We start from the raw sequence: 12,722 nt of genomic DNA on the forward strand, positions 1-12,722 counted from the left end.
CCTTCATCTTTTGGCTCACTCTCCAGTTATCTAACCAGAATGGCCAAGACTGGGAAGGTCAAAGGCAAGATCCAGAAGCTTCTTCCAGGTCTCCAACAGGACTGACAGATGTCCAGGCACTAGAGCCATCTTGGGCATTAGTAACAGGGAATTGGATCAGGGGTAGAGTTAGGTATGACACAAATAGGAGTTCATATGGCATTCTGGCATTACAGGACCCACAAAAATCTATTCCAAAACACTCTGAATTGCATTTTTCTAAGTTTCCTGTATATTTCACAAGCAGAATGAAAAAGCTGGGGAATCATTTATCTTTAAGGTACCCTGCACTAGTAACAATCAAAGAATTAACAATCAAGGAAAAGTTCAGTTTGTGTTTAGAATCATTTGCTCTATTGAGCTAGAGTGGTCATTCCTTTGGTTAGGTTATCCTAGGGTTGAAGTGAACCCAGCATCTGTATTTGAGAAATCTCAAACCAAAGCTAAATCATCATATTTGTGTCCTGACTTCCCACTGAAGGGCCCCATCAGATACCAGGTTTATTTTCTAGGCATGTGTGTAAATAAGCCCATGATGATTCTGTTCATCAGCTTCAAATCATCCCAGTTGATGTTGAGCTAAGAAGCGACTGTCCTTTTTACTCCCAACTAAATTCAGTTTATAAAAGCAAAAGAAATGTCATATTGAAACTGAATCTTTCTGTTTTTTTTGTAAGAAGGTTGACGGAGTGGAAGGAAGGGAGCATAGAGGAAGGTGGGGTGGTGGAGGGTTATGGCTGATGCAGGAAAAAGAAAGCTGGTCTCCCATATGAGTTACAGGGATCCAGCGACTGCAGCCACAAGCTGTGCCTCCTGGAAACTGCAGTGCAAGTAAGCTAGAATTCAGCGCCTGATCCAGTAAACGCACCCAGGCACTCTCATATGGAACATGGGCATCTTAGGTTTTCTATCCAAAAATATTGAAAAGTGACATTTTTAAACTTTATCTCATATATATGATTACACACATTTGTGATTGGATGTCTTAATACCACATGGTGATTATATGAATTGATACAAAACTGTGCATGTATACACAGTTAACTGCAAGCATTTGACTAGTTTTTGTTAATACACCTAGCACTTCTTCCCCATATCTGATGGCTTTGTAGACTGTCGTGGCATTGGCAGACCTTGAGTTACTTTCTAATCTAAAGATAGGTTTTTTCTATTACTTACTTATTTTCTTTATTTTTTTTTTTTTTTCTGGTGGGGAAGGAAGGCCTAATATGTGATAGTGAAATACAAAGGAGCCCGGATTTATTATGTTCAAATATGTGTGTCTAATTGATAAAATATCATACTCAGACTTTAAAATATTTTAAAATTATTTTTAAATATACTCAATATTCTGAAAAAGTTTTATTTATTACGTAAATTTGTTCACTAAAATCTGTTTCATAAACATGTTTCAAAATATGCAGAAGATGTCTCAAATTGACTTACACTTTCTTCTTAATTTCTTCTGGAGTTTAAATTGCCAGTGGTTTCTTGTTGTTGCAGTTAAAATAGAGATTTAAAGACAAGCATTTTAATTGCAGTATACAATCCTTTCTGACTCCAGATTGGGCTACTCCAGTTAGCAGCTTTCTTTTACAGTGTACCCAGGAAGTTGGAACTGGGAGCATAGCCAGGATGTGAACACAAGCATTCTGATATGGAGGCAAAGTAGTGTTAAAGAAACATGGGGATGAGAGAGAGTGTGTGTGAGAGAGATCCACTAATCCTGAGAGAGCTCTAATCTGCTGATTGAACAAGTGCAGTGGCCATGGTTTAGCTGAAATAAAGAATTTAATCCTAGGGGCCAGCGAGATGGTTCAACTAGCCAGTTCTCCATTGGCAAGCACTAGCAGCGTACGGCAAATGGTCATGTTTTGCTACTGTACTTCTGATCCAAATCCCTACTGATGGCCTGGGAAAGCAGTGGAGGATGGCCCAAAGCCTTGGAACCCTGCACTCTTTTCAGTATATTTTTATTTTTCAAACATCATTTTTGTTATTTAAACACAATCTAGTCCTCTATATTTAATATTCTCCAGGATTTTTTCTTCTATGTTTCTTGGTGTTCTCTTCTTTTTAAAAACATTTTATTATTATTATCATTTTATGATACAGTTCCATAGGTTCCTGTGATCTCTTCTTGACAAACAAAATGTACTCATACTTCAGGGTCCCTAACATTCTCCTTTCAAGTTGCATATTATAAAAAAACTACAGTCTGAACTGTTTTAATCTCATTAGTAATACTACAAATTATACATTTAGCCATACGGTAAGCTGGAATGATTCTTTACTTTTTAAATAGACTTAATTTCAGAACTCTAGTTGACCCCTGAGCTTTATTTTCACACTATACCTTATTGACTTCAGTAAAAAGAAAACAACGCCCCCAAAAACCTTGCAAATTTGAACTGTCCTATCCAGCAGCAATATAGTCAGCAAATTAATTGAGGTATTAACTATAGGATGAAACATTTAAGAAAGAATTAGTATATACATACCCTAAAGAAAGAAATAAAAGTCAAATATCACCACGTTAAGGCATTTTACTTAGTGGTTAAGATGTCAAGTGGGATCCCAGCATCAATTTGGCAGTGCCTGGATTTGATTTCCAGTTGTGACAGTTGCAACAGGTGGCAGGTCCTATTATCTATGTCCTTTTACCCATAGTGGAGTCCTGGCATGCATTTCCAGTTTCAGCGTTATCTTGGCTTTAGCCCACCCATACATAGCTTTCTTCTTCTATTTTCAATTGCATTCTAACTAGGAGGAATCTGAAAAAAAATGCAGTGGAAAATCTATACGGTGAAGAAATATGAATGAGATGTCATAATGACTACAACAAATTAAATATCTTACTTCATGTTTCAATGAAGGTCATGCGTGTATTTGTTAGTGATGTGGAAAGACAATTTGACTTGGCAATCTCGTTGCCTGCTTCCCAACCTTAGTGTCTCAGTTGGACATCTAACTCTCTCTTTGGTCTTGGGTTCCTGTTTGTCTTGTTTTTGCAAAGTGATGATCCTTGAGTTTCTGATACACATGTTGAAAATTATTTCCTGGCAATGGTCCTGGACCAAAAGTTACCTTTGGAGTATTTGGGAACTATATCTACCTGTGTCTGATTCTTCTTGCCATTCAGAAAAAAAGAAAAAACAGTTTTCCAAAATCTGTTATTTATAGGAGAACTTTTGTGTATTTCATTGGTACAGTTCGAAAAAGATACCCACACTTCGTTTACCCCCATTCTCTAATAATCCATCTTTCTCCTTCCCCTTTCTTCATCACTTTTCGAACATACATCAATTTAGTTAACTCTACAGTCATGAGCTTAAATGACCAATAACCATAAGACTCAAAATGTGAGTAATGGAAAGATCACAAGTTCACAGGAATATGAACAAGTTCTGAAAACAACAATGATATCCCAGTGATTATTTTATACCTATACCTATTTGGTATTCTATGTAAGCTGCCATGCATCAGAGAAAACATATTTTTTTTCTGAGAAAGTCTTATTTCACTAAACATGATTATTCCTCTTTAAATCCATTTTGCTGCAACAAAAGACAGTACTTCACTCTTTGTATAGCTTAGTACTATTCCACCATGTACATATACTACATTTTCTTTTCCCAGTCATCCATTGATGGACATCTGGGCTGCATCAATATCTTAGCTGTTATAAACTAAGATGCAATAAATATGGGGGTTAATTAGCTACTTTATTCTCATTTCTTATTAAAACTGTACTCCTTTGAAAAGCAAAAAACAGAGAAAAGGAGAGAGGAGAGATTTTTCATCTTTTGATTTTCTCCTCAGATGACTGCAGTGATTGGAGCTGGACTGTCCAAAACCAAGAGTCAAGAGATTCTTCTGGGTTTCTGTCACTGTTGCAGAAGCCCACGGACACTGGCTATGTTCCATTGCTTTCCCAGGCACATTCGCATGAGATGGGATCAGAAGTGGAGCAGTCTATACTCCAACCAGTGCCAGTACAAGATTCTGATAGTGCAGGTGGTGTATCTACCTACGTGCCACAGCACTCTGCCCCTCATGTACTGATTTCATCTTGTTTGGATAATTCCCAGGAATGGGATGGCTGGGTCATATCGTCACTTTACTGTCAGATTTCTAAGGAATTTCCATTCTGTATTAGTAATACAAATCCTGATTTATGCTCCTGCCAACATTGGATTAGGATATCTTTTTCTAACATATTTAGGGTGGCACCCTGGACTTTGTCCTTTGTCCCACCCACAGGTGCTGGACAGAACTCTATGGCCCAGCGAAACCCATATCTCTAGATAGCGCCTGATTGTGCACTATGCCAGGTAGAAAATTCGCCAAGAACAGAAACTTCCGAGGAAATATCTGTAAGTCTTTCTCCAGATGAATAAAAATCATCTATCTATCTATCTATCTATCTATCTATCTATCTATCTATCTATGAAGTATGAACAAGAAGGATAATACAACTTCCCTAAAAGACACAGTAATATTTTAATTTTGAACTGTCAAGACAAGGTTATTGATAAAATATCTGTGAGGAAGTCAAAAGATTGGTTGTAAGAATATTGAAAAATAGAGAAGCAAGTCCATAGTTAAACAAATCTATGAATGACATGAGAAATTTGTGAAATAAAAATAGTGGTAGCTAGCAACAAAATTGAAATGTTAGAAATGAAGAATTCATTATGTTAAATTAAAACATACATTGGAAAGTTTGAGCAAAAGACAAAGTGAGGCCATCGAAAGAATATCTGATCTGGTAGATAAAAGATTCTGAAATATCATAGTCAGAATAACAACAAAAATTCAGAAAAGAATGAAAAGTGTTCAGGAACAATTGCATTTATAGGATACAGTCAAATGACAAAATGTACCTGTATTAGACATTCCTGAAAGATTGGGAAACAGAATTTTTTAGAGAATTTATTCAGTGAAATAATAGCAGGAAGCGTAGGGAAATCCAGTGAAACAGATATTTTTTGGTTGAAAAAAATTTACAAAATTAACACACCAGTGGTCCCCAAAAGAAAAGGCAGGAAGACAATGCTGTGACTGGTTCAACCTGGAATAACTCATCATGGAAGCACTGGATACATTGGCATAGACACATAATTCAATGAATAGACCCAAGGCATAGACAATAACAGCAGAAAGAACAAGACCCAAGGGAAAAAAAATCATTCTACAGGAAGTGTTACTCAGTTTTCAAAATGAAAGGCATCAGGGAGCTTCCATGATTACTGTAAGAACTAATGGTATATGTGAATGATTTATTTGTAAATGTAAATGTAAAAAAAAGTTGATCAAATTTTGTATTTTCTCTAAGGTTGTAACAGAGTTCCCTAATAATGTTTCTCTGTAAGATGTTCAGCTCATTCTTCTTATCACCCCTAACTTCATCAAAGTAGTTAAAATTTTTTGTTATTTATAAAAATATGTTAAAATTGCAAAATGTCCTATTCCTTCAAAATTGTTTTTGTGATCAAGTTTCCATTACATATATTAGATGTTGATAGAATACTTAATTTTATAAGTAAATAGTATGTAAAATTTGGTTCAGGTCAAGAGTACTTATTTCATAATAGAGCATTGTTGTGGGCTAAGGAGTTGATTTACATTCCTTAAGCTGAGCACTCAGGAATCGGGCCTAGGGCAGTAGCACCTAGCCTTTGCAGACTCATTGGCGTCCTATTATCCTGTTGATGGGCTTGGGGGAAAGAGGAGATAATATGGTAATAAAGAGGCTTGTGGAGAGACTGCTCGGAGAGACGGCTCCCAGCATTTCTAACACCATCATGGTCTCTGTGTTGGTGCTTTTTGCTCGGACATTCGCCGTGCCTACTATGCCGGCTCAGCTAGCCGCGACAAATGGCGCCGTAACATGGGACACAGCGCAAAGGACGTCTGAGGGACCCCTGGAACTACGAAGGTAAGGAATTAAGGAATTAGGAATTAAGGAATTTTGAATTAAGAATTTGGAATTTGGGAATTTTGCAGGGGCATAACTGATTTAATCCCCAGACCCTCTCCCTGTGCTAGGGCACAAGGGATAATCTGAGGGTCCCCTGGAACTCTGGAGGGGCAAATTTATCTCGTCCCCAGACCTTCTCCCCGTCTTGGGGCACGAGGGACAATCTGAGGGACCCCGGAAATCTAGAGGCAGGTTTTAAAATTTTTGCAGGGGCATAAGTAAAATTTATCATGAGGCAAGAACTCTCTAAAATGCAGGTAATTAAGGGAATCCGAGATCTGCTCCAGTCACTAGGCACCGACACTACGCTTAAGTTTTTTTGAAACTGTCTGCGACTTAGTCCCATGGTTTGCTTTCATTGTAGTCATCTTTTTTCTCTGGCGCTTTCTAAATATTGCTTGGTCATCCCGTCGAGCAGTGGTGGAAGCCCGCCATAAGAAATTGTCTGTTGAAAGTAGGAGACAGCTACAAACCAGGGTAAATAAGGAGAAGGAACCCCAGACAAGACAAAGTCTGGAGAAAGTGCGCGAAGGAGATTCGCGGTCCTCTTCTGAGGAGGCTGAGGAGGAAAAGGATGGAAGTGAGTTTGCTGAGGATCCTCCACCTGTAGAGCGTTTGCCAAACAAACGTCCCTCTTGGACAGGCACAGAGCTCTCTGCGCCGCCTGAGCCATTGGTACCATCATGTCTGAGCACAGTTGTAAAAGGTTTACAAGAGCAACTTTAGCGCCTCTCCCTTCAGTTGAGGCAGGAACAGAGTGGATGCACTGTTGGGGCTTGTGCTGGACCCCCGCTTTCAACTTCTCTTTCAGCTGTGGAACATGCAGTAAAGCAAGCACAGGAGCAGGGAGACCCTGAGGCGGCTACCCTTGCTAGGCGCTTTACCTTCCCAGTAGTTGAGGTAGAGAATCTGCAGGGGCAGAGAATTAGACAGCGCCTGGCACTGTCCTTTAAGGACATAAAGAGTCTGAGGGACGCTGTTGCCACGTATGGTCCATCGGCCCCCTTTACTGTTTCCATGATTGAAGCCTTAGCACCTAACAATTTGACTCCGGCCGATTGGAAACAGCTCTGTAAGGCTACTCTGGATGGGGGCAATTTGCTAATGTGGAAATCTGAGTTTTTTGAGCTTTGCCTTGACACAGCACGGCAAAATACCCAGGCAGGCTTTCCTGAGAGAAATCATGATATGTTGACAGGAGAGGGGATTTTTGCTAATGTACAGGATCAGATTAATTATGACCCAGGAGTTTATGCACAGACCGCTGCTGCTGCAGTGAGGGCCTGGAAGTCTTTATCACCTAAGGGCTCGCTACATGTACATCTCTCTAAAATTGTCCAAGGCCCGGGCGAGCCTTACCAGGTATTTGTAGATCGCCTACTGGTAACTGCAGATAGGGTATTTGGTGATGCAGATCAAGCCATGCCTTTTGTAAAGCAACTAGCATATGAAAATGCCAACAAATGGTGCCAGGAAGCAATTAGACCTTGGAAGCATAAGCCCCTTAACACGTATCTTAAACTTTGTAAGGACATCGGGGAAGGACAGATAATGGGTGCAGCCATTGCAGAGGCATTGCGCGATGGCACAACCGTGGGCTCAGGAGCTCGCCCAAAACAAGGATGTTTTAAATGTGGCCGGCTAGGGCATATCCGCAGGAACTGCCCACTCCAAGGTTGTGCACAGGCTGCTAATATGGACAGGCAGTCCCCAGGAGTTTGCCCTCGATGCCAACGTGGGAAACATTGGGCAAATGAATGCAGGTCCAAGACAGATATCTCCAGGCAGCCATCTGTGCCGGGAAATGAGAGCAGGGGCCAGCCCCGGGCCCCACAAGCACCAATCTATGGTGCAGCAATTCAGTTTGTTCCTCAGGGACAAAGGCCATTTATGACCTTGCCCAAAGGAGCCCAGGCAGTGGAGGATGGGACCTCCATACCACCTCCTACATAGTATTGACACCCCAAATGGGGGTACAGGCTATTCCTACAGGAATTTATGGGCCACTACCCCCTGACACTGTAGGGCTTCTGCTGGGATGCAGCAGCACAGCCTTGAAAGGAGTTCATATTACCCCAGGAGTGATTGATGCAAACTATACAGGAGAAATTAAAGTTTTAGCCAGTGTTCATGCTGGAGTTGCAGTTTTGCCCCAGGGGGCACAACTAGCACAGTTAGTGCTGCTCCCCACAGTGAAGTCAGATAATGCTTGCAGGCTTGGACAGAAGAAAGCAGGGTTTGGTTCCAGTGGTGAAGCCTCTGTTTATTGGGTCGCTGATATGGCAGGCCGCCCTACTTTGGAGTTGAGTATAGAAGGAAAGAAATTTACTGGGCTTCTAGACACTGGTGCCGACACCACTCTTATTTCACAGAAATATTGGCCCCCAGGTTGGCCTGTTACACCCACCATGACCACTCTGCAAGGATTGGGGATTACCTAAAGCCCCCTTGCTAGCTCCAGGCCTGTAGCCTGGAGGGATAAGGAAGGAAATGGTGGCCATGTTACCCCCTATGTAGTACCAGGTCTGCCAGTTAATTTGTGGGGGAGAGATGTTTTGCAACAAATGGGGGCAGTATTAGTATCTGGTCAGGAATTAGCTATGCAGCAGATGGAGAGGTACGGCTATATTCCTGGAAAAGGTATAGGAAGAAAGCTGCAAGGAATTACTCAACCAATCTCCGTGGAACATAAGAAGGATAAGAAAGGGCTAGGGCATTTTCCCTAGGGGCCATTGTGATGGTGGCTAAGGTTACTCCACTGAAGATTACATGGAAAAGTTCTCAACCCATTTGGATTGACCAATGGCCCCTTTCTACAGAAAAAATAGCCGCCATTAAGGAAATAGTTCAAGAACAGCTAGCTGCTGGACATATTGTCCCTTCCACTTCACCTTGGAATACACCTATTTTTGTGATTAAAAAGAAATCAGGGAAGTGGAGACTTTTACAGGATCTCAGAGCAGTGAATGCTACCATGGAGATAATGGGATCACAGAAACCAGGATTACCGCTGCCTTCTGCCATTCCAAAAGATTTTAATATTGTTGTGATCGATTTAAAGGATTGTTTTTTTTCCATTCCCCTTCATCCAGAAGATTCGCCTCGTTTTGCTTTCAGTGTGCCTTCTGTTAATTTGCAGGAACCATTTGAACGGTACCAATGGAAATTTTTACCCCAAGGAATGGCTAATAGTCCTACTATGTGTCAGATTTATGTGGCTGCCGCCTTAAAACCAGTGCGCGCCAGCTTTCCTTCTGTTATGATCGTTCATTATATGGATGATATTTTGCTGGCAGCTCTATCTACTCAGGTGTTGCAATCCTGTTTGTGTAAGTTACAGCAAGAGTTAGAAAAAGCAGGATTAGCTATAGCCCCAGATAAAATACAACTTGTTTCTCCATTTAATTATTTGGGATTTCAACTTTTTTAGAATTGTGTTAAACCCAAAAAAATTGCCATAGCCACAGAAAAGTTGCGAACACTTAATGATTTTCAGAAATTGTTAGGGGATATAAATTGGATGAGACCCAGTTTGAAACTTAGCAATGCAGATTTGAAACCTTTGTTTGATATCTTAAAAGGTGACTCCTCTCCAACATCCCCTAGGGTAATGACTATGGAGGGATGTCACGCCCTACGCAAGGTTGAGATAGCTATTGAACAATCCCATTTGACCAGGATTGATTACAGTACTCCACTTTTATTTATTGTTATAGCATCCTCATATACACCTACAGGGGTATTTTATCAGCAGGGGCTTATTTTGTGGGAACATTTGCATGTCTCTCCTGCTAAGACAATTGTGCCTTGCTATTTGGCCATAGCAGAGTTGATACAAAAGGCCACTAAGAGCAGCCTAAGACATTTTGGGAAGGTCCCAGATACCATTATTGTTCCATACACTCAGAAGCTTTTGTGGTTGCAGAATATGGAAGAGACCTGGTCTATACTTTGAGTACTTTAAATGTTAATTTTGACAACCACTATCCCAAGGACCCCATTGTACAGTTTTTTATTTTGCATCCTGTTGTTTTTCCACTTGTAACCTCTCTTCAACCATTGCCGGAAGCTTTAACTGTTTTCACTGATGGGTCGTCAAACGGTCAGGCAGCTTTTGTAGTAGATGGCCAGGTTACCACCATCCCCACATCTTTTGTCTCTGCACAGGTTGTAGAATTGGTGGCCATTCTTGCCGTCTTTCAAACATTTTCCATGCAGCCCTTTAATTTGTATTCTGATAGTGGATATGTTGCCCATTCCCTTCCTGTGCTGGAGATTTGGACCAAATTTCTTCCCACTCTACAGCAGCATCTCTATTTGCTAAAATTCAGGCCTGTATTTGGGCCCGCAAAGATAAATTCTTTGTGACTCATATTCGAGCCCATACAGGTTTACCTGGGCCCTTGACATCAGGAAATGTGGCTGCAGATTCAGCCACCAAATTGGTGGCCTCAGCTCTTGAAGAAGCTCAAAAGGCACATGCTAGATTTCACTTAAATTCTAACACGCTTCGTTTGCACTTTAGTCTGACTAAGGAACAAGCCAGAACCATCGTGAAGCAATGCTCAGTGTGCCCTCAGTTTTTACCTGTTCCTCATTATGGTGTAAATCCCCGAGGACTGTTGCCCAATCATGTCTGGCAAATGGATGTGACACACATCCCAGAGTTTGGGACACTAAAGTATGTGCATGTCACTATCGATACTTGTTCTGGATTTATTTTAGCTGCTCCTCAAACAGGAGAACAAGTCAGACATACTCTAGCCCATTGCTATGCATGCTTTTCCATCTTGGGAACTCCTAAAGTTATCAAAACTGATAATGGTCCTTGCTATACTAGCAGCAAGTTTCGTGATTTTGCTGCCTCTCACCATATACAACTAATTACAGGTATTCCTTATAATCCTCAAGGACAAGGTATTGTGGAACGTGCCAACCGTACTATTAAGGATTACCTTATTAAAACCAAAAAGGGGGAATATAGCACTCCCCGAGATCATTTGAATCTTGTATTATTTATTTTAAATTTTCTAACATTGGATGCTGAAGGACGGTCTGCTGCAGATTGTCATTGGAATCAGTCTCAGAAGCAGAAAGGTTATGTTATGTGGAAAGACCCCTTGACTGGTAAGTGGCTAGGCCCAGATCCTGCCCTCATTTGGGGGCGAGGATCAGTTTGTGTTTTCCCAGAAAATGAAAATGGTCCAAGGTGGATTCCTGAGAGGCTTGTCCGGCAAGCTTCTGCTGCGGAGTCTGGTGAGAGCTCGGATACTGGCCAAGATGATGGCATTTGAGTCGGAAGATCAACGGGACAAGCAAGTATATTAGGCCTTTATATATAACATAAGTATATCAGTATTTTGTCGCTGTTCTGCAGCGTGTTCCCTGACTGATGGCAAAGCCGAAGTTTATCGGTGGCTTTGGACTTTGTTCTCCGAGAGCTATGTGGGATGGGGGAGGAAGTATTGAGCCTTGCTATTACCCATTCATGCTTTGATTTGAAACTCCTTTTGTTAGGTTTATATTTTCCCCACCTTGTCTTGGAGTCACCAGAGCATGTCTCTCCCAGGACAAATGCTTATCTTATTAGGTACTTACTTCCCCAACAGACAAGGGAGACATTTGCATTTCTATTCCCCACCTGAAGCCTCAGCCTATTTCTCCAGGCATTGCCAAGGAGGAGGGCTTCAGACTGGCCTCTTTATCATTTGAAAGGGACCAAGGAAGTGGGCCAGTGACACCTTTCTGGCCTTTTGTCCCAAGGCCAGGTACCTTGGATACCAGGAATTTTCTTTGTTTTTGGAGAAACAGCTTTGAGAGGAAATTTTAAAAAATGCTCTTCCCACCATGAATACAGGTTTTTCTCTCTTGTTTTTCCTCCCGCCACTATGGCAGAGGATTAGTTCCTTCTTTCCTCTGAACCTGAAGACTCGCTCTTGTGAGTGAACCTTAGCTCTTGAATTTGAAGCTTGTGTTTGCTTGTGTTATCCCTATGCTTCTCTCTTAAGCACAGGAGATGCCTGTGAAAGGAATGACAACAAGTTCCAGTACACCCTGACAGCATGCTGGAATGGCAATTGTGATTCTGCTGTTATCCTGTAGCTGCCCTGTATCCCGCCTGTGCCTGTTGGGACTGACGGAGAGGCCTATGTTGGCCTGATAAGAATAAAAGAGACTTTGGCATAACGGCGACCATCATAGCCAGTACGTCAACAGCCACTACCACCAGCTACCGTGGTGACAGTGAACAAGGTTGCAGAACAGACTGCCAGAGTTATGGAACAACAGGACTTTACTGATAACATGAGCGGGTGGGCATGATTATGCTAGACTATGGGTTGATTTGTTAGAAAAGGAATAGCAAATGCTGTTAGATTTAGTATTGGCCTCCTGTACCCCATCGTATGCCTTTCTGTTGTATTGTATGCATTTCTGTTTTATCATCTGTGCAAGTGCAAAATGTTTTCCTAAGCCTGGGAACTGCTGTCTGCTCATTGTTACTGAGCTAAGTTACTCCTAAGATCATGGCCTCTTGCCTCCCAGTGTGCCTTTAATGTATGTTTCACCTGTGAAGTGCTTTGTTTTCCCAAGCCCGAAAACTGCTGTTTGCTCTTTGCTACTGAGCTGATATTCACTCCTGGCCTTGGAACAGGGTTACCAGCTTCCCCAAGTATGGTTTGAGCAGCTGCAGCAGACAAGG

The sequence above is a fragment of the Ochotona princeps genome, chromosome 24 (assembly GCF_030435755.1).
Source record: "Ochotona princeps isolate mOchPri1 chromosome 24, mOchPri1.hap1, whole genome shotgun sequence".
In the NCBI taxonomy this organism is placed as follows: Eukaryota; Metazoa; Chordata; class Mammalia; order Lagomorpha; family Ochotonidae; genus Ochotona; species Ochotona princeps.